This window comes from Gadus macrocephalus, chromosome 19 (assembly GCF_031168955.1).
Source record: "Gadus macrocephalus chromosome 19, ASM3116895v1".
In the NCBI taxonomy this organism is placed as follows: domain Eukaryota; kingdom Metazoa; phylum Chordata; class Actinopteri; order Gadiformes; family Gadidae; genus Gadus; species Gadus macrocephalus.
Genome location: NC_082400.1, coordinates 8,659,540 through 8,686,695, shown reverse-complemented (window position 1 = coordinate 8,686,695; position 27,156 = coordinate 8,659,540). Strand labels below are relative to the sequence as shown.

General features: G+C 42.0%; 1 long non-coding RNA gene across 3 annotated transcripts in view; it reads right to left on the bottom strand.

Moving 5' to 3' along the window:
- LOC132447460 (uncharacterized) overlaps positions 1–27,156 on the bottom strand; it is a 57,244-nt gene that overhangs the window by 18,570 nt on the left and 11,518 nt on the right. Inside the window, exon 3 of one of the 3 annotated variants that reach the window (XR_009523084.1) lies at positions 18,238–18,700. The exons of 1 other annotated variant lie outside the window; for it this stretch is intronic. This is a non-coding gene — a long non-coding RNA (uncharacterized LOC132447460). Of the gene's footprint in view, positions 1–18,237; positions 18,701–21,003; positions 21,073–27,156 lie in introns of those variants that run through there. One more of the 3 variants, XR_009523086.1, reaches the window with a different exon arrangement.

Here is a 27,156-nt window from a genome sequence, read left to right as displayed (position 1 = left end):
TTTATTTTAGGTGCAGGGGATGTTTGTGTTTTCAGAACCTTTGGGACATAACAGTGTCTGGAGCTCACAACAGGTTTGAGCTTGGGGTTCATTGTATGTCAGAGTGTGTTCTCTCTATCTAAATATATATATATATATTTATTTATCTTTATGAGATACAAACATGGCTGCATCAACAGACTATTGTAATCTCCCTTCCTGATTTGCGAGACGTAGGTCTCCAGACAATGGCGCTTGTTAAATCACTGTTGCTCTTGGCAGATCCATGCAGGGGCGCCCATGGGACATACTTGGCCACTGAAGAATGTTCTGCTTGTTTTGACTCGGATTCCACCCACCGTCTGATAGAGTCTAGCTGCATTTATGGCATGCCTTTCTGTCAAAGCAACGGCGGTGTGTTTTTATGTGTGCTAGTATCTTCACGGTATATATATATATATGTATATATATATATACATACATACACACACGCACAAAAAAATGTACCCAAGTATTTTCCTTTTAGATTTGTCATCTTTGTCATGATTAGCTTCTGCTGCTTACTATTTACTCATAAGTTTATGTGATATGTCGAATATGTCTATCAGTGCTGAAGGCTATTTGTTTTATCATTGACAAGAAACCATTCATATCCTGACAAGAGGATATATCTATAGGCTACACTAATGCATTCTCCTGCTGTGTTTTCATGGTAATGTTTCTGTGAAAGACAATAACGATTTTTTGATGTACGGACATATATTTATTGATAAATATGAGAAATGTTCAAAGAGCAAGAAATCATGCTTTTGCTTTCTTTTTTCTTTTCATCAGTACACAAAGTAAAACGAATTATGCATTATGGAGAATATTTCTGTTTAAGTTTGATTCACTTAAATTTGTTTTCTTAGACTTTGCATCATCATTCAAGGCGTCAGTACAAAACAAAAAACTCCAACCCAATTTGAACAGAGTTAATAGGTCTAAGATCTGTATTGTGTGGAGTATTGGCAGGGTGTTAATCTTGGCAAATAGAAATGAAACCAGCCTGTTTTCTAAATGCGGCCTTCACCAAACAATGCCTTGTTTGATTTAATTAGTTTTATCCCATTTGGGACCCGTCTGAAACACATAGATGAAATGAATTACTTCCATCCATTCCATATCTTTTCTCTCCCTAAATGACCTCATGACATTTTAAACATAACGACAATGTGTCATGGTTTTGTCCTGGGCCAAAGTGTCATGTAAGTATGGCGTCAATGACTAGTAAATGTTAAAACATATATGGTGAGATAAATATTCCTAAAAGATCTATTATCTCCATTTAAAAATAGGTTTATACGAGCAAATCATCAAATGTGAGAGAGAAAAGTATATTTTAATGTTTCTCGTCTGCGTATAGTTGTTTTGATAGTAAATATTGTCCAAAGAAGAAAAGGATTTAGAAGAGAGCTGTAATTAACATTAAAGGTGCAACCATTCTTTTTTATGGGCATAATACAATACACCATAAACCACATATAATATAAGGCATTACAGGCAGCACAATACAAATGCTGCCGACTCAGAAAATGGATGTTCTGAACATCCAACCTTACATTATCTTTTCTACAGCCTGCCCTCGCTGCGGGAAGACAGTTACACAATAGTGAAGTGCTATCATGTTGTTGATTTTTGTGTGTGTGTTGATGTGTGTGTGTTGATGTGTGTGTGTGTTGATGCGTGTGCGTTGATGTGTGTGTGTCTTGATGTGTGTGTGTGTGTTGATGTGTGTTGATGTGTGCGTGTGTTGGTGTGTGTGTGTGTTGATGTGTGCGTGTTGGTGTGTGTGCGTGTTGGTGTGTGCGTGTGCGTGTTGATGTGTGTGTGTGTGTGTGCGTGTTGATGTGCGTGCGTGTTGATGTGCGTGCGTGCGTGTGTGTGCGTGTGTGTGTGTGCACAGACAGACTGCAACCGCTGAGAGGGACTTAAGCTGAGTGAGCAGCAGACGTATAAACCTAGGAAAATGTCCAAGCATGACCTCCCGTTGCCGAGCAACCAGCATATCATTTGATTCGATTACTCTCCGTCTATCAGAGCTGTAATGTGCTCTCCGCGGCTAGCTCATCACATCTCCTTCCTTCTTTTTGTCTTTGTCTTTTTCATCAAATATCAAGCTGCTATGCGATTGTTTCGTCAAACATTTTAGAAAAGAGGAGTGTAAGAACCGAGCGCACCAATAGGGAAATATTTACGCAAGTAGTGGAAAAGCAAATGTTATACTAGAGTGGCTGAAGAAACAGGATGTCAAGTGAAATAGAAAAAAAAAAAAGTATCTAAAAAGTCCAGTTGAAGGAACTGTACTATTTTACGGATTCATTTGAGGAACATGTTAGAAGGATCGATGGGTTGCATTCTACATGTTGAAAACATACGCCGTGTACATTTTTCACTTTGGCTCAAATGAACAACTCACTTGTTTCATTGAGGAGTAAATGGATTGTTAATATTGTTAATTGTTAATAAAAAAATATTTTGAAAAAACTATTGGTGTCGTGTCGAGTCAAGCCCCTACTGAAAATGGCCAAGTGTAATTCAACATTATCAACCGTAACGAGATAAAATGATACTAATGGAAAAATGGGATATTTTTGTTTTGCTCGCAATGATGGTCTAACACATATTAGATAATGAAAGCAATAGGGAGCCATAAATAAAAGCTAGCTTATGATAAAATAAGATATTGAATTACCCTGCTCTGTTTGTCCTGAGTGTAAATCCTGTATATAAATTGTCAAGAAGTTTGGTGGCTAACGGTTGCTTTGTTGCCAGTGAGATTTTCCCCTCGATATTATTGTCATCTTCAATCACAATACTCTGCCAACTTATGAAATTGTGATTGTAACTTTCCAATGCATAGGCCTGTCTGTCTCCGGATTTTAGAAATGTGAAGCTGAATGGGTCTGTATTAATACAGTGCGATTTAGATTTAGTGAAAACACTTTTGTAATCGCATTGTAAATCTAGAGGTAACTTTGTCAAAGTCACCATGTTTCTGCAACGTTACATGTTGTAGTAATTCGCAGAAGTAGGTCTCCCTATTTAGGTAGACCTAACTAGTAGGGATGGGCAAAATGATTATTTTCCGAGAATCAGTTCTTTCAGTTCCGTTCACTTTCAGGATTTGTTCGTTTGATTTGTTCGTTAAGTCAGTTTATGTCACTTGATAGGGAATCTCACAGGTTTGCTTATAAGTATCGGGTACGCCTGGCAATTAAGGCTTTTTCACAGCCTGCCCTACCATAAGGGTACTGACGGCGGTCGAAACGCCAGCCGTAATTGAGCTGCGTCAAGCTGCACCGAATCAAACCGCACCGCGGGGTGGAAACGAGGGGGAATAAAATAGAAACTAAAAAAAAATTCTGTCACGGTGCGCTCAGAAAACAAAAAAAGCACATTTCTGTAGCATTGGCCTATACGACGCAGTTCAACCATTTCCATGGTAGTTAAAACAATACTTTATTAAAGCATACAATTGTGTTGTAGAACAAAATAAAAAGAAAACGTATAAAGTGCTTGCATGATATTGAAGCGTACAGCGATCGTTAGTTAACTTGTGTGGCGGTGCCTCGTCATTTGTTTACCCATGTGCCATGGCAACGTGATTGCGACCTGCTGAAGGACTCTCATTGGCTGAATCTTTGAGAACGTTTTAGACTCAATCAATATAAGGTTGTTGGGAGACGGAGCTCTGTTCATTTGTATATTTTATTAATGTGACCATATTTTTGTTTTATGTTAAAAAAATAAATAATCAAAGAATAATAATAATACATTTAATGTAGAGGCGCCTTTCAAGGCACCCAAGGTCACCTTACAGAGCATAAAGTCATCATAAATCGTTTAAAAAGACAAAACAAACAAACAATCAAGACAGTGATCAGTTAGATGTGTGCATCATTTCTCGTTTTGGGAATCAGTTCTCGTCGTTCACATTCAGGATTCGTTCGTTGTGAACGAATCATTCGCGACCGACCCATCCCTTCTAACTAGTGACATTAGGCAAATCTCGATAGCATGCAGCACTATAAGACAATGTTTACATACACTGCGGTACATGTATTAAGGTTGCTTTTGATAACATGAGGGTGTACAGTTCCATCGCAACAGTTTCATTTTGAATACCAACTTTTCAAACAGGGAGAAGCCTATTTTAAGTTATCGAACTGGAAAACGACCTCAAGAACTAAAGACTCCATAAATGGATGTATTTAAGAATGCACACCTACTTATAATCCACCTCATCCGCAGACTGCCATTCACTAGACTATTTAACACTTGGATTAAAAAGGGGATGAAATATTATAATTGATTCCTCTTAATACATGAGATGATTGGGTTAAAGGTCGGAGCATGAGCTGGTCTATGCTAGGATAAATAGGTTGAACCAATCCGTCTTTTCCACCTGTGCGATTCTTAATGCTGCATATTTGCATCACACTTTCCCATTTCTTTTTGTTTTCCTCACTTTAACTTGTTTATTTTTGACGTGGCTGATACAAAGAACCTTAGGTCTAACGAGGGTTTGTCTCTCTCGCTGGAGGACTTCCAGATACATCTGTTAGTCTGGGTCCTCTATGCGAGTTTGTCTTCCATAACTGGAGATAAAAGGGCCAGAGGAGAAGGTATGGATCCTGTGAGGACCCGTTTTACAATATATCCGGGAAGATTTAGTTACTTTTTTTTCACAGATTGTCCTTAGATGTGCTTGAAACAATTTCCCAGTACAGCACAGATAAATCATCTCAAAGAAGGGTGCAGCCTTACGCAACGCAAAAGAAGAAGAAGCACTTGAAGCCGAATAGTAAGAAAGATAAGAACGAAAAATACCACAAAACAGCCCTTGATAAAACCCTTAACATAAAGGGATGAGCACGTCATACTGGTTATTACAATGAAAACCTGAAAGTTGAGGTCACCCGCCTCTCTCTGCAATGCCTTCTTCAACATCACTTCCTACCCCGGTTTCCTGCAGTAGTCGTCTGCCATTATCCTTTCCTTCCCTCGATTCCTTTAGACGGAAGCCAGCAACATCCCCATGTTTTATTATGGATGTTTGTGTGCGGTGAGGCTGTGGATGTGCATGAACTGACTCCAAGTACCCAGTTCCTCTCATAAATATGAATTGACTAGCTTAACATTACACCGGTGTTGATAAAAATGTACCCTTAATCTGATTTACGCTAGCGGATCACATTTTTGGCAGTAAAAGCGGAAGAAGACTAATAATTTTTATTTTATTTATCATACCAAACCGAAAAACAACATAACACACGCTGGTAAAAAAAAAAACAGAACTCGTACATTTGAAATGTGTGAATGCGTTTAATTTCCCATCTTGGCTTACGCTCTGAATAGACCCGCGGATATGGCTTGATCCGCTTCACACTTTAACCACAGCATTAATCGGGATAACCGACAACAACAAAGCCAAGTTCCACACTAACAGTTCTCAAGGTCTATCTGGTCTGCGTGTAGCCCACAACTCTCCCGTGTTCCCGTATGCAGATAAATGTTTATTTATGGGTGATTTTTCCTTTCTTCTTCCATGTGGTCCGTGTTGTGTTTTCATTGCAGGGGCGATTCGAGCCAGACATCACAACACAGTCGCTCTGTGGGCTTTTTAACTGGTCGTGCTCCCCCACTGTCCATCTCAGGGCATGGGGCGACACAAGAAACCCTTGATGGATTTTAGACTTTCTTGTTGCGCTGTTTGTACTGCCACCCTGCCAGTACAAAGTCATTCTGTAATGTCTTTGAAGTCACTACTTCTACTCCTCTTTTTCTGTGGTGTTTTTCGTCAGATGTGACCACCAAACCCATGTGCTCCGACGGTCAACATTGTTAAATATTAATGACTTTCATGGACAGATGCAGTGGTGGAAAAACCCAAGGCAGTGGTGGAAAAACCCAACACTTTGATAATCGCTGAAGGGATATGCAGGTGTTAGAGCAGCAAATCAAATCACACATGTACCATACAAATTGAGTAGCACAAACTACAGCTTTAACCACACACACACACACACACACACACACACACACACACACACACACACACACACACACACACACACACACACACACACACACACACACACACACACACACACACACACACACACACACACACACACCAGGGTATTTAGAAATACTGACGATATGAAATTCAATACAGTCAAAAATCTAAACACTCCTCTTTCTATTAAAGTTACTTCCGACATCTTATGAATACATTTATTATGTTGATAAGAATTTTTGAGCAGAATATTTTATAAGATTTTGTTGTGATTTTATTGTTGTGATTACAATAGATTTGTTAGCCAAGAATAAGTGGCTGGCCCGGGTAGGCGGAGTTAACACATGTTTTTAAATAAAGACTGCCCCCACTGGACCAGTCTAGTTAAAGTGACCTTTAAGAACTCATACTGCTGCTGTGATGGTGTATCAAAGTAATCGCACATCAATAGCATTTGATGTAGTTTGAAAGTAAATAACTTTTTAAGTTAGAAAGTTATTGTATATTTAACAGATATTCATACTCCGAATTGCAGCTATGTATATCTGTCGGGCAGTGGCACTACTCTCTATAGTGCCATCTTATGGTCATTATCTCTACACAAGAGCCAAATGACAAAGTACCTTGCTCTAAGCAATAGCCTAACTAAAACGCCATTAATCAAGATTACGTCTCACGTTTCAAAATGTCTTCAATGGATTGATGGGAATCTATGAAGGTATGATCAGAGCAAAACAACTGAGCACCTGTGATCCTAAACACATTCTTTAAATGTCATAATGTTTGACTTCCAGCTGAAACAGTGGGGTTCCCTGGCTCTTTATACATCAGGAGCCGGCTGGAGATGCAGACCCAAACAAGCTCCTCTGATTGGGCGAAAAGGTTATCGATCTCTTAACTGTACCCGCCCCTGGCTCTATAGGTGCACAATAACTTTTGCTCCACATTTCGATGAGATATGCGGTGCAAGAGTGTGAGCGGGTGGAGCTTCTCATTTGGGAGCAAAAAAACAACATCTGAGCCTCGTAGCGGGAGATTCCAGCAGTTGTAGTTATTGACCTGTGTTTGTTCTATGAAAGCATATCCAATACATATTTTCTTTTAGTGAAAAAACCTTCTACAGGTATTCACATACTGTTTTGGGATGGGCACATTTGGTCCATGACTTCAACATTTTTTATACGGGTGTTTGAATGTGTAATATGTTAGATTCACTGCATCAACAGATGATTTTCAAGATTTGTGATTTTTACGATAGGATTTGTGAACCTTCAATGTAGAATTTGAGAAGGTGTAACTGTTGTGTTGTGTTTGTACGAGAGAAAAATAATCACACTAAAACATTTTTCTCGGTGACTTCAAATTTACTGACAAACATCTGTGACTTTCTATTTCTATTTTCTATTTTCTACAACTACAAATGCCACTGTCACAGGTGCTCAGCTGTTTTGCCCCAATAATACTTTCATATGTTTACTGCTAGCTCTAAAGTTAACAGTAAAAAGAAGGTTAAAGACTGCATGGCCAGTGAAGCTCCGGTGTAGTTGTAACACACAAAAACTATTTACCTGTTAAACTTACTTTCCATATCAGTACATTGGTGGATACTATCCCAGAGATCTAGACTAGAATATGGAAGAAGGGGGCCCATGTCCTATCTATTCATTATTGTATGGGCCACAAGTATTTAACCAGAGCTAGATATGTCTAAGTCTGCAAATTGCATATTAGACACTCAGCATTGCAGGCACATGTGGCATGAGGCATATGTCACAATCAAAAGGTGTCCTGCCACACGCACGCACGCAGCCCCACACACACACACACACACACACACACACACACACACACACACACACACACACACACACACACACACACACACACACACACACACACACACACACACACACACACACACACACACACACACACACACACACACCCGAAGTGTATAACCTAGAATCATGCGAGTTGAACCCTCAAAAAGGTCTAGTCCCACCGTCCCACTGCGACCCATGTGCTTATGAATCTGAATGAGCCATCGAGACACAGAGAAAAAATAGAATGAGAGATCTAGGGTACCCTACTGTGTTTCCCCTGAAAGAAGAGGAGATATTCCCTGTTGGGTGGCCCGGCTAAGACCGTCCTGCCAGCGGGGGCAAAGGCAGGACTGCGATGAATAAGTCCTCGGAGCCCAGAGGGTTTTATTGAAAACGCCGCCCCCCTGCATGCAACGTTTTCTGGGGGTATCCCTCTGCAAGATATGCCACACGTCCAAAGCCCTTTCCCCCATAATCCTCCTTTTAACTCCTTTTAAACTGCAAACTGTCAGAGGGATCTTCTGGGTTTGTTTGAGCCCAAATTGTGAGCAAACTGTGCTTGTCGTCTGGCCGGCAGGAAAGAGATAGTTTGAGTCGCACTGTAGTCATTTAGGGTTATTTCCAGCACATAGGGTTTCATTTGTTTTTGTAGCTCTGATAGACTGGCAGGAAAACATGAATCCACCGTACCTCGAGACTTGAGACCTTGGGAATAAAAGCATATTATTTAAGCATTACGCCAACAATTAGCCTAGAGGTACTGGGATTGATCTGCGATGTCCGCAGTCAAACCCCGGGCTACTCATGCAAGAGTGTGATGCCTAAACATCTACCTGCTCCTAAATAGTTGAGTCACTGCAAGTCTCAATGGAAACAAGCAAAGTATGCTAAATGATTAAACAGTAGATTTATAAAGGGATAAAATACATCATTATTCTCTTCAAGTTAAAAAGCATGTCTACACAAGGGGATGGCGGTCAGGCAGCTGGGAGCCACACAAACCTGATTAAGGCCATTAGAGCTGAAGGTCTCCAACGTTAACTGGTGTTGATTAAACACAATAGTGCCACATTATTGGCTGGCTCTCATCGAGACATCAAACACAATGCTCAGCGCAATTAGAACCGGCTTGGCACGCACCTGACAACGGGATAGGTTAAGTGCCATTTTCTGCCTGTTTAGCCATATTAATGTTCTTCACTCTGAAGTGAGGAGATTGAAATGGTATGTGTTTAAGCAATCAGGGTGTATTTCAGTTTTGGCAGTTGGTGGGAGTTTCAGTGATCTAAATTAGTACATTTTAAATTATTTTCCCCGTTTCAAAACCATTCCCATTTTCATAAATGCTAAGGCAAAGTGTACATATGTCAAACTTAACAGATCATGGAAAAGTATGAGACAAAATAATGATGTAAATCGAATAACATTAAAATATATCTTACCCAGTCACGGTACGGATATGAGACAGAATTATCTGAAATATAGTATGCACCAAAGTTTCAAAGATTATAACCTTAAGGTTAGTGCTTGCCCTAATCATTAAACATGTTTTAATTACGCAGGTTTAATGGATGATATGCAATTACTGAAGCCGGTTCTAACTGACAAGGATTAATCACAAAAAGCACAGCAAAGGATTATACAACTTTCTTCAAACTATCTTTTAGAAATCAGAGATCTTCTATTAAGATAATCTAACTGAAGTAGGAAATTGCAAATATCGGCAGATAAAATGCCCGAAAGTTGTCCCAGATTTGTTTTTGAGACATGTCTCTGCAAATATTTGCATCAATTGTTATGATGGCTTGCTAAAGCCACAACAGCGACGGGAGGACACACAGCAGGGGTAGAGCAAACCAGTTTTATTAATCACAAAGTCATTCGACAAGAAACCGAGCCAACCGAGACTGAGGCAGCCCAACGGTAGGGTAATCCATCCAGGTGACACCAATCCGCAATACATCACCGGCATCAGCCTGCTGCCTTCAGAAAAGGTCATTGGGGGAAGGCGGATATAATAGAGAGGACCACACCACACCAATGTGTATTTTACTTCAGAGGAAGGCTTCGGTTGTAACATAAAAAAAAAAGACAAATGATCTCCGCCTAAGTCCATTGAAAAATCCCCTACAGATTTTTAGACTTGACATTAAAAAACGTTTCTTAATCAAAGTTAAAGCCTCCTCCCTCTCCTCCTTATCTCTGATTTACAGGAGGATCAAAGTCCCCGATCACCATTAAGGCTTCGACTGTGTACATCTTCACCAGCCGAGAGGTGTGAACCCCGTTGGCCCACTGGAGCACAAAGCCGTCAGAGGGCGGCACCTCGACGCGGTCCAAGTTTTCAAAAGGCTGACAGTTACAGCATACCAATGACCCTGCCTGTCTGCCATGTTAATGGGCCCGAGCCACCGGAGAGCAGCGTCCTGCCAAGCTTTCTTTAAACTGCTCGCTGGCACACCTGTAATCACAAGGCTCCTCTTTGTAGCGATCTCATTGGTGGAGGGAGGGAAAGGGGGAAGGAGGGAGGGGAGTTAGCGAGGGGCGAGGAAACACCTCACGGGGCCTACAGCAGTCAGATTGGATGTTTGTGCGGTTACCGCTGAACATACAACACTGTCAGTCATGGCAGATTGCACCGAGTGGAGGGACAGATTAGAAGCTCTTTACGGCTTTCTATCTGCTGCTTGTCAGGGAACAGGTGTGTCTGGATTAGTCTTGCGTTGTTGTTGTTGCCGTTGCTTGGTTTATTTATTTATCTTTTTTTTCATGCCGTTAAGCCTTTTATCGGAAATGTCTTTGCCATTGCTTGGGATGGTCGCCAACATAGGTTGGGCGGTGATTAGATGTGGCATCAGATTGGGGATAACTGAATGTTCCCGAAAGTGTTCCTCAGCACAGGGTGATGTTTACGTTTTAGATTGAGGCTAGAAAAATGTTGCATCTATTTTCATTTGATTCAAATTAGTTTTTGATTTGATGAAATTACTAGTTTTGAATTGATGAAATGATCGATTAACAAATTGAACAATCGTAACGTCTCAACATAAATAGCGCTGTTGTATTTGTGAATATTATAAGTCACAATGTCAGAGGTTGAAGGTTGAATCCAATATATAAAAATGTGTTGATACGATTTTGTCTTCCAGCACATGCATTCAACATATTCTTATCTCAAAAAGTTGATTTTGAATGGAAACCCTTCCAGACTCTTTGCACCTCTCCATCACACAGGTCTCTCTCCCCTCGGGGGGGGGGGGGGCGAAGGATGGGCTCAGCGGACAGGGGCTGATATATGTGCCAGCCACATCATTTGTAAGTGTCTCTTTTTTCTTCCAAATCGCCGCGCAAGATAGGGAAACTTACAATAAATATCGTCTGACCCCACCCTGAGCGGTGTCATTCCAGGTCACAGCCAATTAAAGAGCAGGCTTATCAGTGTAAAAAATGAATCAGTGTTCACGAATTAAAACGATTTTGTACTCAAGTAGCCCAATTTTCCGGACTAAGTTAAATCTCATTGTTTAATTGGGTTTGGCCTTTTGCTGCTTTTTTGGAACTCTCTCAAAACTCCTTTTCCAACGTTTATTTTTTTGTTATCTAAAAATACACACTAAACACTTTATTACGCAACGCATCAGAACGGACGGGGACCCACGAGATTGTAATTACCCAGCAGAACCGGAGGCGTCCGAGGCTCCCTTTGTTTCAGAGACGCCGAGCTCCAAGTCCTGGGAGTGTGACCCATGAGGCGTCGACACTGCAATTCAAATCTACATTTCAGACCCTGCCGCTTATCAGGTGAACTAAGCCTCATCTCATATACAGCTTTGACCCTCTAAAGAAATCTCGATGCGTGCGTGTGGTTGTGTGTGTGTGTGCCTGCATGCGCGGGGGTTCGCGGGTGTCAGTGTGTTCGACGCCATCTTTGCTGCCTCTTCATATTTTCTGTCCATAATTGCCTGTCAAAATGTCTGAGTGAGCTGATTGCAGGAAATGGGACAGGACGTGTGGGCCCCTTATTAACCCATCAGTTCACACGGCAGATGTGGCAGATTTTCTACGATGGGGTAACACAAGCACACATCACCTCATTAGCACTTATAGCTTTTTTCCCCCTTTCTCCACTCGCCCGGCCTGTCAGTCATCCCTGGAACTATTTAGCCAGCAGTTAAGCCCGTAGTGAAGGGAGACTTTCTTTTCTTAATCACTAGATTATGTTAAGCATTCAGGCGGACGCGGCGGACCGTGGCGGTGAAGGCAGGATCTGAAAAGGTGACACATGACACACGCAGACACGCTCCACTTTATTAACTATACACGTCGATATCTGACACAATGTTGTTATGCGGGTCATGTATATACAGAGAGAGACAGAGGCAGAAGGAGTAGGAGAAAGGGAGTCATGAGGATCATGATCGTCCTGACTGTCTGATTTACTGCACATTAACATCTTATTTGACTTGCCAAACCAGCAGTCAACATTATTTATGTAAAGTCCCAGGGATATTGTTACTCTCACCAATTCATATTCTACGTATTCTTCCCTGAAGCAGTGATCATCCAAAAAAACATGTACAAACACATTACAGAGGAAGACCTCACATAAATGTCCCATCTCACAGAAAAGCAACTATTACCTACAGCAGGCAAAGTCGGCTTGGGAGTGTTCAGCAACTCCTGTTCCCTCACTGCTCATATCGCACACCATATTATTCCTGCTGAACCATGGGATGATATAGACCGGACCTTATAAGGTAAAAGGAGCTGTCCAATGTTAACAGAGACATGACAGGAAGTCCATCCATGTGAATGAACACCCTAATAAACAAACCCCTATCCCATGGTATCAGCATCTAAAAAAACAGCCTGCCTCAAGCTTTTTGAGAAGTTACCAGTGGGAAATATAAGATAACATTTCGATTTGAGGCATATAGCTTGCTTTGGAACATGTTACCCCCCATGTTTTGTTTTATGACATCTATAAAAGCGAGGCATATCTTCTTGGCAGCACTGTTGCTCTTACAAGAGAAAAGGAGAAAAAAGGGTAGAAGGAAATACAGCCCGCAATCGCGTTCTCCATAAACAGAGCAGGTTACGATGCCTTGGCGAGATGACACTCAGCGTGTGTGGGACTGCAGCTTTAAGGTGCAGTGTGTTTGCTAGCATGTGTCAGATGCAGTGTTCTTCCTCCCGGGGGAGGGACTTTAGTGCGGATCGTGTCATGAGTCCCATTGGTGCGGGGGGGGGGGGGCAGGGCCACGGTCCGAGACGCAGATAAATGAGTAGTAGTTACATTACACTTTTTATGGACGTTTTTATGTTATTGATATTTAAGGTCAGACGCTAAACGTGGCGCCGCCGAGCGGCTGTGGCAGCACTTAGGTTTGTCTTTACTCGCTGGTGATTTCATTACTCGCCGACACCTTGGACCCTGACCTGCTGTGGATTTGATTGACCGGCATGTTACATGGTCCCAGGTGCGATGTAGTGTGGACTAAAAGGCGATTCAAATGGAATTATATCAGTGATAATTATTCTCGTATAGAGTATATAGGCTATTTAGCAGACACTTTGACCGAAATTGCTTTTTCCCAGCTGTCATGAATGAGACAGCAGGGGTAGTCCAGTCTAGCCTGTAGATAACTTGCTCAAGGGTACATGCAGGTTAGACTTGACAATGCAGGGTTTGACCCCAGAAACTTTCGACTCTTGAGACTCACACCCTAACAAGTAGACTATCTCCGTCCCCCTTGAGCCTGTGAAGGAAAAAGGCTTAAAAAGATTCTCTTATGGCATTGCTAATGATTCTAGTATGGCGTAGACTGCACTGATATCTGCATTGCATCGACTTTCAAACTGACCAACCAGCGATTCCTCCAGTTTTCTCCATCAGTCCCCGTATCTAGTGGTAATGGCACAGTGGCTCAGACACTGAGGGCCGATGCCGATGTGTTGCAGCTTCTCTCCACATATCCTCCTATGTGGTACCAAAGGTGCTCTGGTGCTCTCTACCGTCTACCTCCAAAGAGATGTGTGTTAGGCATCTGAGTTTGGTCTTCTGTGATGCTCAGTCAATCTATTATTTATTATTCCCTGGATTAGGGTTCCCTTCCAACATGGACCCTGTGGTGCTTTCTACTTTCTTTGAGGCGTCTGAGAGAATTTTCCTGAGCTATGAGCCATTTCTTCATCTTCATGCTTCTTACGCACAGCTTGAACCACCTCTTAATTTCCCTTTCCATACGTTAGTTGTCTCGGTTGCGGGAAAGATACCTTGGTCAAAGACTCATTTACATTCAAGCATTTTGGCAGATGCTTTTATCCAAACGATTTGACGAGTAAGACACTAGTACATAAACATAAAATACATACAAGACGAGTTATTGAGTTCATAAGCAGCAAGCCAAATATATTTCTAGGGAGACAGCCCCGCACCATATATTCGAACACAGACACCCTGCGGATACTGGCCGTGTTTACTCCCCTGCTATACTTTGGTGTTCTACAACATATCTGGCAGCGTGACGCCTTGTCATCCCGTGGCTGTCTACCTCGCAGGTTTATTTCTTTTTTCGTTGTTTTTTTCGCCTATATGTGGAGAATCTTATTTTTTTTCTTTCCCCATTGTACTCCCGCACACTGCCCACATTTGCTAGGGCTATTTATAAGATGTTTTTCATCATACCCCGCTTGCTTTTATCATAACTCCCTCACAAACAAATACGTGTGACTGCTTCTCCCCGGGCGCGGGTCCATTTGGAACGCTTGCTCCGACCGTCCCTTTTGTCTTGCGCTAATAAGACTTACCAGACTGGTGGTGTTGTATTGGTCAGCCGCTCTCCATCCCCGCATCAACACAAATAACATCCAAAATACATTCGCCCTGGTTTCCCATGCTAGTTATTTATTAATCTCTGAATGTTGAACGTCTCTGCTGTTGAACAAAATACAATTATACTGTCCATACCGTTATACCCTGTATCTATATATCTAACGCAAAGATAACATCGGCACAGAGATATAATAGTACATTGGACTATTAAAGATCACACACACACACACACACACACACACCACACACTTTACAGCAGGGAAACGAGCTACCAACAGCATCGACACAGGAACCTGCAAATCACACAGCCAAACAGAACCTCCCCCACCACCCTATACAACTGCAAGCCATGGACCCAGCCATCAAAGGACCTCAGACACCCCATGGATTAACCTGGAACCAGAACCACATCAAGGAGGGCGAGGAGCAATGAAGGTCAGGGCGGGCCGTTCCACGCCTGCAGGAGAAAGTCACACACACACGAGCCCAAACAACAAAACAGCGACGACAGCGATCCTCAGCAACAGAGAAGGAACCAGAGTCCCAGGGTGGCTCCGTCGCAGCCAGGTCACACAGCCCATAATATCAACAGCCCCGCCCTTGACCACCAGGGAGAAACCGACAGACACACAGCGCTGCAGGTAGATCAGGATGCTCTTGGAAGGAGAGAAGAACAAAACAAACAAGCGAGAGGAAGCGTCACGTCTCTGCAGAGACCCCCCCCCCACCCCCCCCCCCCCACCCCCCCCCCCCAACCAAGCTCCAGGGGCCGAGAACCATGCAGCCTCCAGGCACATAACCCAGCCTCAACCCCACCTCCACCGGAAAACTCTCAGCCAGATAACAATGTGTTTCTGCCAACAACCCCCCATCCTCAGCGCCTTAACACCAGCCCATGCAACACAACCATCCCACCATAAACACATCCCCCCGCCCCCCCCTTCCAACAAGCTGCTTCCACCTCCGTGTCCGCTGGCAACCCAGGACGCCCGCTGTTCATAACACCGCCTCCACACACACACACACACACACACACACCTTGTTGTTTATTCTCAAACCGACTCATTACGGGTAAATGTATCCTGCTAATAACAACAAGTCGAACGTTCACTGATAAAATACCCAATGTTTTGGAAAAATGTATTCAAAGTCAGACGACTTCAATCTGTCTGAACAGGCCAGAGACTGGAGAGTATTCGGTTATTTTTCTGTCACTCGATGGATTCTGTCTAGAAATCGCCTTTTGCGTCTTGATGGCATTTTATCAATATCAATACACCCTGGCTCTCCGTCTAGGTCTGACAGGGCATTTGCTTGGGTAAATGTTGAAATGATCAATAAATAATATTGACCCTTAATTTTCCCTACCATGAATGGTGCTGTTGTGTGTGTGTGTGTTTAAGACAACGAAGAGCTGTTAGGATCACCCTGCGAGCAGGCGCGTGCGGAAATGCAAATGATGAAACATGAAACAAAACACAGCCGCCAAAGCTTTCAGACCATATCTCTGTTTACACCTCTTTGATCTCCCGTCGTGTCAGTAGTATTTTTGGCCATTTTGATGATGACTTGTCTTCCCAGACTTTGATCACACTTTCCCAATCACTGCTCTTTATGAGCTTGTTTGCCTCTGCTCTCCCACTCACTGCTCTCCCTTGAAGTCTCACTCTGCTGGATGAGTTACACGTCAGTGTGGGGGGGTCTCTGCCTGGGGTTCAGGCCCTGGAAGGCGGGCAACTGATCGGAATCTTCCATGGTCGGAGATGCTCGACTACCGCTCATTAGTTTTGCTAACGAAAGCTAATGCCTGGCACATTATAAGATTTCACATTGTTGTGATGCAGATTGAGCTTTTTTTGTTTTTAATTAAGTATTTTAATTAATTAAAAAAGGGTGATAAGATGCATTTGTCTCACAGAAAAACAAACTGCCAGATAACATATTTTCCATTAACAATGAATGAAATGCATTTTAGATGGCATATTTTGGTGTGTTTAAACTTTGAGCGTGAAATGTCAAACCCTAACAAAACTTATTTCCATTTTGACTTCATATCGTTCACATTTTGCCTCTAAATGGCAACAACGCATGAATAGAGCGGCAGCTATTTGTGTCATCACAAGCCGGAGTGTTCGCCCAGATATAGACTGATAAATGAAGTCACAAACCGATCAATTTCAAAATGACGTTGAGATGTGTACAATAACGATGCTAATAGGACCCCTTTACCTTCAGAGTGCTCATAACAATCCAATAGCCTAAGGGTAAGAGAGGCACATACATAATCCATTACATTTTTTATGTGCAAAACCATAGATCTGGAACGATTTTCCGGAGTGGACCTCTAAATTCTAAAAAGGATCATGACCTCCGGCGGGAGACTGCCCTACCAGTCCTTTGTACCCATTCAAAAATGGGTACCTTTCTGAGAACTGATGATTCGTTGACTCTGGCCGTTCCAGTGCCATCATCTTCCCTTTGGGGCCGTGGGTAGTTTCTAAATAAGGCCTTTTGTTTGTGCACGATGCTGGACACGCACAGGGGGAGGACTGGAGGAAGTGACTCAGGCCACTTTCCTTTGTGGCCATTGGGCCTGCATCACTGTCTGGGAAATATGGGTCAAAATCGCACCCGACTGCCACATGACTATTGATGTTGAAAATGTGTGGAAAATAACAAATAAAGAGAACTTGGAGCCCTTAAATGTTTCAGGACATTATAATGTGGCACCTGGAAGCAACCTGAGTTCATTGAATCGACCGGACATTTATGTGGTTTATTAATTTTGAAAATAACAGCTGCGCCATCGTTTTCAGAGGGGTCCTGCATTATTATTGCTTTTACTTTGCTAGACAAAAAACAAATGTTGTGGTATAATTTACTGAGAGCTAGCCCCATTATTTTCTGTTGAAAGATATTGGTGCTCATTTTGTGAGGATGCATTACCTCTCTCCTCTCTTCACTGATTGATTCACAATGATTGTTTTTATGGATGTTCAACAGGAATGCAAGTCAACAACATTTAATAAGAGGAGAGCCATGCAGTTTAATAATCAATGACAGCTACCATAAATTAAACATCGATATATTTTTTTATATTTAGACAGATGCAATCTTCCCCGGTAAAACAGTATTATCCTTCCAAGTACTAACCCATAATGACCTGCTATCATAAGGCAATCATTATCACTTGTGATAAGTGTGAACATCAAAACAAAAAGCAGACTCTCAAATAGTATAGTTTATAGATAGAAAATTAGGTTATTCCTGAAAAAGGAGGTTACACTAAATATTTAAGATGTCATCTATGATTTCCTGAATGGCAGTTCAAACCCTTGTAGGAATTTTTCATTACCATAAATTAAGTATAAGGGGATGTCTAGGAGTAGGATGCATTTACCATTACAAAAAAAAGACTAATCACACTAATAGCCGTAATTTATACAACTACCTTCCCTAGTCTTACTTTGTTGTTCACTTTATGATTGTATTCAATAGTTAATAACATGAAAAAAAATAATTATAGCAAAAATAATCACGGACAGAAGGTATGAAACAGTTATTCTAACACATGGAAACAAGAAATCATCTCCAAAATATTTATATATATCACATACATGGTCGCCATTTGCTTCACTTGTCAACGGGTATGGGTAGAAAAATTAATCTCACGTAATCACGTTTAATAATTGCATTAAAAATTGAAAGGAGGGAAGTCATCAGGGCTAAAAAAAAAAATGCTTTTTATTAAAATATATCAGTAAAAAGAAAAGAGTGAAGTCCATCGACAAAAAAAGACTGACATGAAACAGAATTAGAGATGAGGAATAATTACCAGGTGTTAAAAGCAGAAAATTCGATTTTTGGGGGGAAACGTGTGGATGATGAAAAGAAGACCCAAGGCCCTTCATGCTTGATTCGCCTTCGTTTGATTTGATTTGCAGCCGAGTGGCAGGTGGCGACAAACACCCAGACTCTGAGTGCAGGAAACAAGCCCGCCATCTGAAGATGGTTGGAGGGCAGTGGGGGGGGGTGCAGAAGTGGAAGGAGAGAGACACACAGAGTGAGAGGGGAAGAGGAAATTATGACAAATAGAGGGGAGGAAAACGCGCGATTTCCTTTCGCTTTGGAGTCTCCAACCAGAAGGCCAATAACCCTTGGGCTTTCTCTCTCCACACATCATACTCCTTAGCCATTCCACAAACTCCCCCTAACCGAAAAGTCGCCTGGTTGAACCAGTGTGCACGCTGAGCAGGTTGCCGGTGCGATACCGTCTGCCTGAAAAGATTACCGGTTTTACAGATCAAACACGAATTCTTTGCACTGGTGTTGCTGTAGCTCAGTGTCAGTCTCCCTTTTCATTCTATGCAAAGTCCAGTGTATTGTAGGGGAAGTTTGTTCAGGGGGTGGCTGGCCATGAGGTGCTGCATGTACGATTTGAGAGTTTTACAAGGGAGAGAACAAAACAGAAGGGCAAGATTTTGAAACTGAAAAGTCTAAGCCTTCTTTTTCTGCTTCAGCCTTTGTGACGTTCATGCACCTATGGTTGACAGGCAGGATGAACTCAGATCTAAATTGACTTATACAGCGGCAGGGCCAGTCATCTACAAAAGATAGCACAGTGCTGACTAATAACACTAAAATTATTCAGCATAAATAAGCACCTTTACCTTTGTTAAAGGGGAACTATGCAACTATGGCAACTTCTTTGCCGTTTCCTTTGTTTGCGCTCGCATTGAGCTCCCCCTACAGCTTCGGAGGAGATATTTTACAACACTGTCGTAACAACTCATTGACAACCCTTTCCCATCCACTTCTACGCTAGCCAAGTGCATTTGTTTTCAAAGAAGCCGGCGAATGCGTGGAGCCATGTCCGAGGTAGATGTTCATAAAGAGTAGACAAGGTTATACATTTTGAAAGTGTGTATGTGTTACGATAAACCCATCCTTTTTTATAGTTGACGGGGAGATGTTATATCCTAGATTAGAATTGTTTTATCTTTGGTTGTTGAACAGAACGATCAGTGTAAGAGTGTTGGCCAACATATTACATAACAATAGCATGAACAATTTGCGCAGCAATCGTACATTTATGCATCTGCTCAAGTACGTCACTTGTGTACGGAATTACAGGGAAATGGATTCAGAGATCGTTACGGTATGCTGATGCTAGTCCTCGCAAGAGAGTTGTCATAGGCAGATGCTGTGTCTGGAAGGGGACACATTTACGTTTACGTGTAAATGCCTGCAAATAAACATTGTAAATAAATATAATTGTATATGGTTTTGAATGTTTAAATTTTTTTAAATAACAGCTGTTTGCACCACCTATCTTTCATTTGTTCAATAATACACACTTTGGTTAGAATAATATTTATTTGGGATGTTGAAAGAAATGCAAGTGACAGTACTTCATGGTTTGTTTTTTGCCTTACGGCTATTGTGTAACATCTTCTTCAGGGTTCTCTGGATTTCCTCGTGACACTTGTACCCGCACAAGTTCGGATGTGGGTGGTGGGTAGGGAAGGGATGTTTCGGTCGCGACTTATTCGTTACAACGAACGAATCCCGAACGTGAACGACAAGAACTGGTTCCCCAAAACAAGAAGAACTGGTTCTTTGATTCTTTTTTTTTTAACATAAACCAAACATATGGTCACGTAAATAAAATATACAAACGAACAGAGCTCCGTCTCCCCGCGACTTATATTGATTGAGTCTACAACTTTCTCAAAGATTCAGCCAATGAGAGGTAGCAATGGTGTTGGAATGGCACCTGGGTAAACCAATGACAAGGCGGTACCGTCGAATATGCGCGCTTTCTCTGTCTGACGTATCTTGGGTCATACCATTCAACGTGGGGCCACTCATATATCCCCCTACATATTTTCGAAAATAGACTTGACCTCCATCTGTTTATTGGATAAACGCATTTCCCAATCCCAGGAGTCTTTGCTCCATTCTACGTCAATTTAAGAACAAACAAAGAAATTAAACTGCTGTTCGTATTTTTTATTTATGACCATGCAAGTTCTGTAATGCCTGAACAATGAAGAATTAAATGTAAAGTAAAATAAAATTATAAATGTAAAACCATGAATGAAATATAGAGAGTTAGCAAGTGGTATAAATATTGGTGGGACGTTCGATATACTATATAGCAGGCATCTCCAAACGGCGGACTGCGGTCTTGACGGTCCTATCCTTTTTTTTTTTTTATGTAATCTGACGTAACGAACGAATCGTTATAGTGAACTGAACTGAAAGAACTAGTTCCCGGAAAATAATCATTTTGCCCATCCCTAGTGGTGGGTGTACCGGGGCAGGCAGGCCGAGCCGTCTTGGGTCATCAAGCCTCAAGGCTCATAACAATGCTGTTTGCCAAAATACAAAGCAATCTTTTTACAAACATGTTTACAAGCAGGGAACTACACCAAAGGTATACCATGGCTAAAGCTATAATGGAGGTTCACGTATCGTAACAATTCTGTTACCGACGAATGTGCTAACTAGCAGCTCTCGTGCAGGGTACGGCATTATATGGCCAGCCGGACATATCACGTGATATAGGCTATACACTCTTAGAAAAATCTGAGGCAATCGAATAGCGGTCTAGTGATCTAAATAAACAAGAACCTGGATTTGGGGATTTAGCCTCTATCTGGGGGACGAGACAGACGAACAGCAAAACAACCACGAAAACAAACGTACAAGCAAGCTAGAAACATACAGGGCTCACAACAAAACGGTCGAGCAAACACTATCAACACCAAGAAGCCACAATACAAAGAGGACAAAGTTCACCGAAGGGTACTTACAATTTCAAAAGCAACACGGCCATGGCAAGTCGGCATCCGATTTGCAGTCTTCTTTTTCTTTCAGTTCACACTATTCCTGAGAAGCTCGCCCAACGTTAACTCGTGTCTGGCCTCTCTGTCGGTCAGTCTCCCTTTTCTCTCACAGACATTGGGTTTCTCTGTCTCTTTTTAGTTGGCTGATCCATGATGAATGTAACAATCCCTTCACTACTTGTGATTATATTGAGCCGGTTCCGGGTTTGTTGGTCTGTCGTGCCGTAAAGCAATTCAGTGCTTCGCGAGACCCGAGACTCCTGCGAGAGTGGGCGGCGGGTCGCCGGCAGAGACTTGCATGTTCCCTTTTTCAGCCAAGATGCGCTTGGGGGGGTCGAAACAGCGACCAATCGACCCATAAAGTGTTATAGAACCATCACAATGACTCTTAACCTGTTATGTTAATGTAAATGAACCCAAAAAAGTTGCATAGTTCCCCTTTAAGTTTATATTATATGTAAAGCAAAGGCTTTCTGCAGGTGTTTTGGTCTTATGTTCCATTGCTCATTTCCACAGATCAGGTGATCACAGTCGATACCGCTAGAAAATAAGGCAATATCTTGGAACATTTGCCACCAAGACCTTATGCCAGAAACTTCTGAAAGGCAGACAAAACTTAACTTGCAGTCCCGATGGTTACTGGGTCGGTCCCTTGCCTTTACTTTCATTTCCCTGTCAGTTCTAAGCCAATCTGTCTCATTGAAGTCAGACAGTATGAGATCTGGAAATATAACCACGGTTTCGGAATTGTGTCGGCACCTATGATTATCTTGGCACCGCACGGATTTTGGATACAAAAGTGGAAGCACATCCTCCACCGAAAGCACGAATCCCATAACTTATTTTGATCTAATCGAGTCACCACCTGTCCTCTTAAAACAAGCGCACCTCCAGAGACCGCAACACAGCTCTGACACCAACCGATAGAAGCTCTGGTGCAAGCTTTAATGTCAGATGAAGAAGAAAAAACACACCCACAAAAAATATGTCTCCTAAATGCAGCATAGGGCAAACCTTAGCAGTAGAGCGGAGCACTCTGGCTCCCACAACACATTTCAAGACGCAGTTGGCTTCTTCAAATACATCGACTCCTCAGACCCATAGTGGACTCAATCAGAGAATACAGTGTGTCACAGATATAAGGAGCAAGCTGTAGTGATGGGCATTCCAGCTCTTTTCAGTGAGTCACAGCACTTGGCTTAACGCCTCCATGAGAGCTAGCTCTTCCTGCTCCCAAACGGCTCTTGTTTATAAATATTTTCCTACACAAAACGGGTTATATTGGTAGTTTAATCCCATTTAGGCCCAATCCCATTTCTACCCCTTACCCCTTCAAAACAAGGGGGAGGGGGAAGGGGTAAGGGGTAGAAATGGGATTGGGCCTTAATGTGATCATAAATTGTATAATATTTGTGCTCTACTGTATGCATGGTAGTATTTCATTTTATTGGATGAAATTACAAATGCCATTGCTTGACATTAGGCCACAGTATTGAGTGAGGGTTGTGACAGTCAGCCTGATTGTTAAACATTTATAGGAACCGTTGTCAATGTGGAATTTATGTCATCTATTTCTAAAAGGGTGTCATCCCAGTGACTGATTTTGCCACACTTGACTGCAATATAAATAAATAAAAATGTCTCTTTCGGCCCTTCAGATAGGTGAGTCAACTTCGTGCCCCTAAAATAGCTGTCTATTTAAGCCGCATGTTCACCAACGACCAATCACTAGTAAGAAGAGGCTGAGGATGGAGAGGATGGGGCATTGTACCGCCTCAGCCCAGTTTTTCCTCCCTATGCCGTCGCTTGCGGTTGGCTCGAAGGCCAAGTAGTGCCTAGCATGTGAGGAAGGGGTTTGTTTCCCTTCCTCTTCCCACCACAATCACTTAGCATGACATTCAAATGAATCATCAGGATCCATTGTGATTCATTGTCTGTCGTAAGGTCAGATGAATGACTCAACTGCATTATCGTTGCGTCATGCAAATGATGATGTGCCTTTTCACTCATTCACTGTTCACATTCATTGCACGAAGCTGATGGTGAACGAAGTGTTTGCGGACATAACACTAGAGGTTTATTGAGAGTAAAGAACTCAGCTATTACCCATAGCATAGCAGCACAATTATAAATCCACAACTCCACTACTATAAATACAGATTGTTAACACCAAGTGACTTGATATATCATGTCTGAAGCAGTCTTTAACCACATAACCCCAAAAACCATCCCCATCAACAGAAACATCCTGCCCCATGCTGGCAGGGATGCCAGGCTGATCTCGAGCCGTACCTGTCAAGGTGTTTCGCAGGGAGTCAATCCTCTTTCGGCTGCTCCAGAAGCCTGACTTCACACACACAGGATCGCAAAGCCTTTTGTTTGCAATACCTTTGTGTTGCACAAAGGATTAGCTACCTACCGCTCCTGTACTGTATGTCATGTCAGATTCTACGACGCCTGGCGTACATTCAATCCATTGAATTGGCAATCGTTGTTGCGTTTTGTAAGACGCATGCATCATGCTAAACGCGGATGACAAGCATCAAATTGTCCACCAGTCTACACCATAATCGCTCAATTGCATTGATGTGCCGCTACTGTGATAACATCTATATGTTGGGAGTGAGTCTAAATGCGTCGGTTTCCAACTGTGCAGCGGTGATGGTACGCAAAGTGACTGCCGGTTCAACGCTGCGGGCAACCCTGACCTACATATGTACCGCCAACGGTGGGCAGTCACCAGGTCTTTCCTAGATTTTGTATATATTACGTCATCGCGTTCCAGAAAGGGAAGAATATTAATTTTTTCGGGGTCTTGTCTTCAACGTGATGTTTCGTGAATCGAAAGCCTCTTGGATGTATGCAGTGAAGGTACGGTGCTCGATAGCTTTGCGCTTCAGCTAAGAGAGAGCAAACAGCATGTCAACAGAGAAACATACATGTGGAGGTACCAGCGTCTCTCCCTGGCGCGTCGGTTGAGAGCCCATGTTAATAGCTTTCAGTAAGCACACTGGCAGTGCCCAGAGCACCATGTTGCACAGGGCCCTCTGAAAGAGTGAGCTCTGACTTATCTCTGGCACTGGGCCACTGCTGCAATGCTTCCCTAAAACCCCATAGGAGGCAGACACACACATACGCCTGTTCATGTAACCAATGCGGATGGCTTTTACTGGTTCAAAATAGCTCATCGTGCTACCGACAGATTCAAAGAATATCAAATTCTCAAGATGTCGAAGTAGTGTAAAAAAAATAACACAATTATTATTATTAATATAATAAAAACAAATGAGCAAAACAAATACAAAGTCCTAATAAAATATGATGTATTGATAGGACTAGATTTGTGATTTTGTGTTCCGTGTTTGTACCAACAAACGGTGATGCCTGTTTTGAATAAGTCTAAGCAGTTGCATTGTTGTGCGAGCCCTAGCCATTTCTTAGAACACGTGGTAGGTGGGAATCAGATCCGATCTCTTGACACTGAAAGACGGATGGGAGGTTAATTTGCTTGGAAAATTGGCACTAGCGTGGCTGATCGGCCATGACTAGAATCCTATAACTGAGGATTTCCATTTTGTTTCCCCATGTGCCTCTGAAGACAGACACCATCTCCCACATGTCAGAAAATCTTTTTTTTTGGCCATCCAATCTCTTGTAGTTCGAAGCAGTGTGGCAAGTCAACTTAATAGGAAGTCCCCCAGAACTTCACAAAGGCTACGTTGTCTCATTTCTGTGTCTATATTCTCCAACCACCTTTTACGGCCCGAGCACATAACAAATGTATGTGGGCTGTTTCTTTTCCCACCACGTTTACATTGCTTATAGGAACAGGGAGGGTGAGTGAAATAGGCGCGAGACTGACGATTTTTATACACTTTGAAAACTAGTTTGTAGTGGGTTTTGGGGGAGGTTAGAATTTGAGATGTGTATCAGGTGAACATGTCATATTTATGCTGTTTATTTTCATTAATTTCATTAATTTTTGAAGAGCGCTTTCTGGAGAAAATCTGTATTCTGTTGGTGAGGGTTCTAATTCCGGGAAGAGGTCAGTTTTGAAATGTGTGGTCTGTGAAAATGTTTTAATATTTATGCTTTTTTTATTTATTCATCACATCTTTTTTATAGTGTTATTTCTGGAGAAGATCCCCATTAATTATGTGTGTGTAAAAAATATCCCTATTAAAATATGGCAGAAACCAGCAAAAGTCGCAAATGAAGGGTAAACCTGAGTCTGGATTTTTTTACATTTCTGTCACATTAAGCAAACAGATGTCCCTAATGTGCAGCTGTTGTACCTACTGTATTTCCAATGACATTTTATCACGCAGTACAGGGCTGGATTGCTCTACAATATCTAGTTATCAAATTAAACAAAAACTAAAATATCAAAAAGAAAACATTAAATATTTATCGCCCCCCCTGAGCATCCACCAATCACCGAACAAAAGATCCTTCATGACCCTGTTTCCAATCTGTTATTTATCTCCCCTGTTAATCTAGTAAACACAAGTGTCTAAATGTCATTATTCTTCACTTTTCCTTCCAGGGAGGCTCTTTGTTGCCCTGAATGATGGGACAGGGGCTACCTTTGACAGCATCATCACTTTTGTAAATGGAGGCGTGGAGCTAATTTGTATTGATCTCTGTGTGCCGCGCGTGTCATGTTATTCTCTTTGAAGTGATCACGTTTGGCAATTCAATCATAAAATTAGCATTGATGTGTCCGTAAGTGCAAGCGGAGTAGGGGAGTGTAGCCTGCAGTATCATGTTCCTGTATGTTTGGTAACTGCTTAACAAACAACACACAACTCCCAAGGCCACCGTTTCCCCGCACTCCCTCCCAGTCCCGGTCCCGCACTAACATGCTCAGAAACAGCTTATACCGCCTAGCAATAAGACTTTTGAACAACGGACCCTTCTCTGGAAACTTTTTTTACCTATATTTATATTAGTTGCACTAGTCGAATTGCTTGCTTGCTTAATTGTGTGCTTTCTCTAAAATTCCCTTTTCTCTCCTTTTTAACTTATTAATTGAGCCGAATCACACGCATTTCTCTGCGCAGTATATCTGTCTGCTTTACATGTGATGAATATCTTTGAATCTAATTAATTAAAGAATTATATTTTTTTTACCTTGAATGTCATAATAGGCTAATGGATTTGTGTTTGTGAGGCTTGTTGAATATGCCATGGAGCCAAGGCAATGGGACAGTAGTCCATATCAGAGGTAAAGGTACAGGCCACACAAGCATAATAACTGTGAGCCGCAAAAGTGTATTTGATTGCATAATATGTGGAACACAGGTGAACTGTGAAAATTAGACTGAGAATGTGTTGAATACAAATTATATGGTGTGTAATCTAGACCCCTTGCGTTTCAATGCCAAAATTAACTAAGAAAATAAAGAGAACGAAAAGTTATGAAAGGTTTTCCAGAAATGCCGTTTTTGGTGATTCAGATTATGTAGATTTGGTTTTATTACCTTAAAAAAACATTGGGTAAATTGAGTTATGTTCCAAGCTCTAAAGCAATATAGGCTACATCTGGGAATTAAAATATGGATGTATATTTGACGTAATTTCATATTGTACTTAACGAGTGCATGT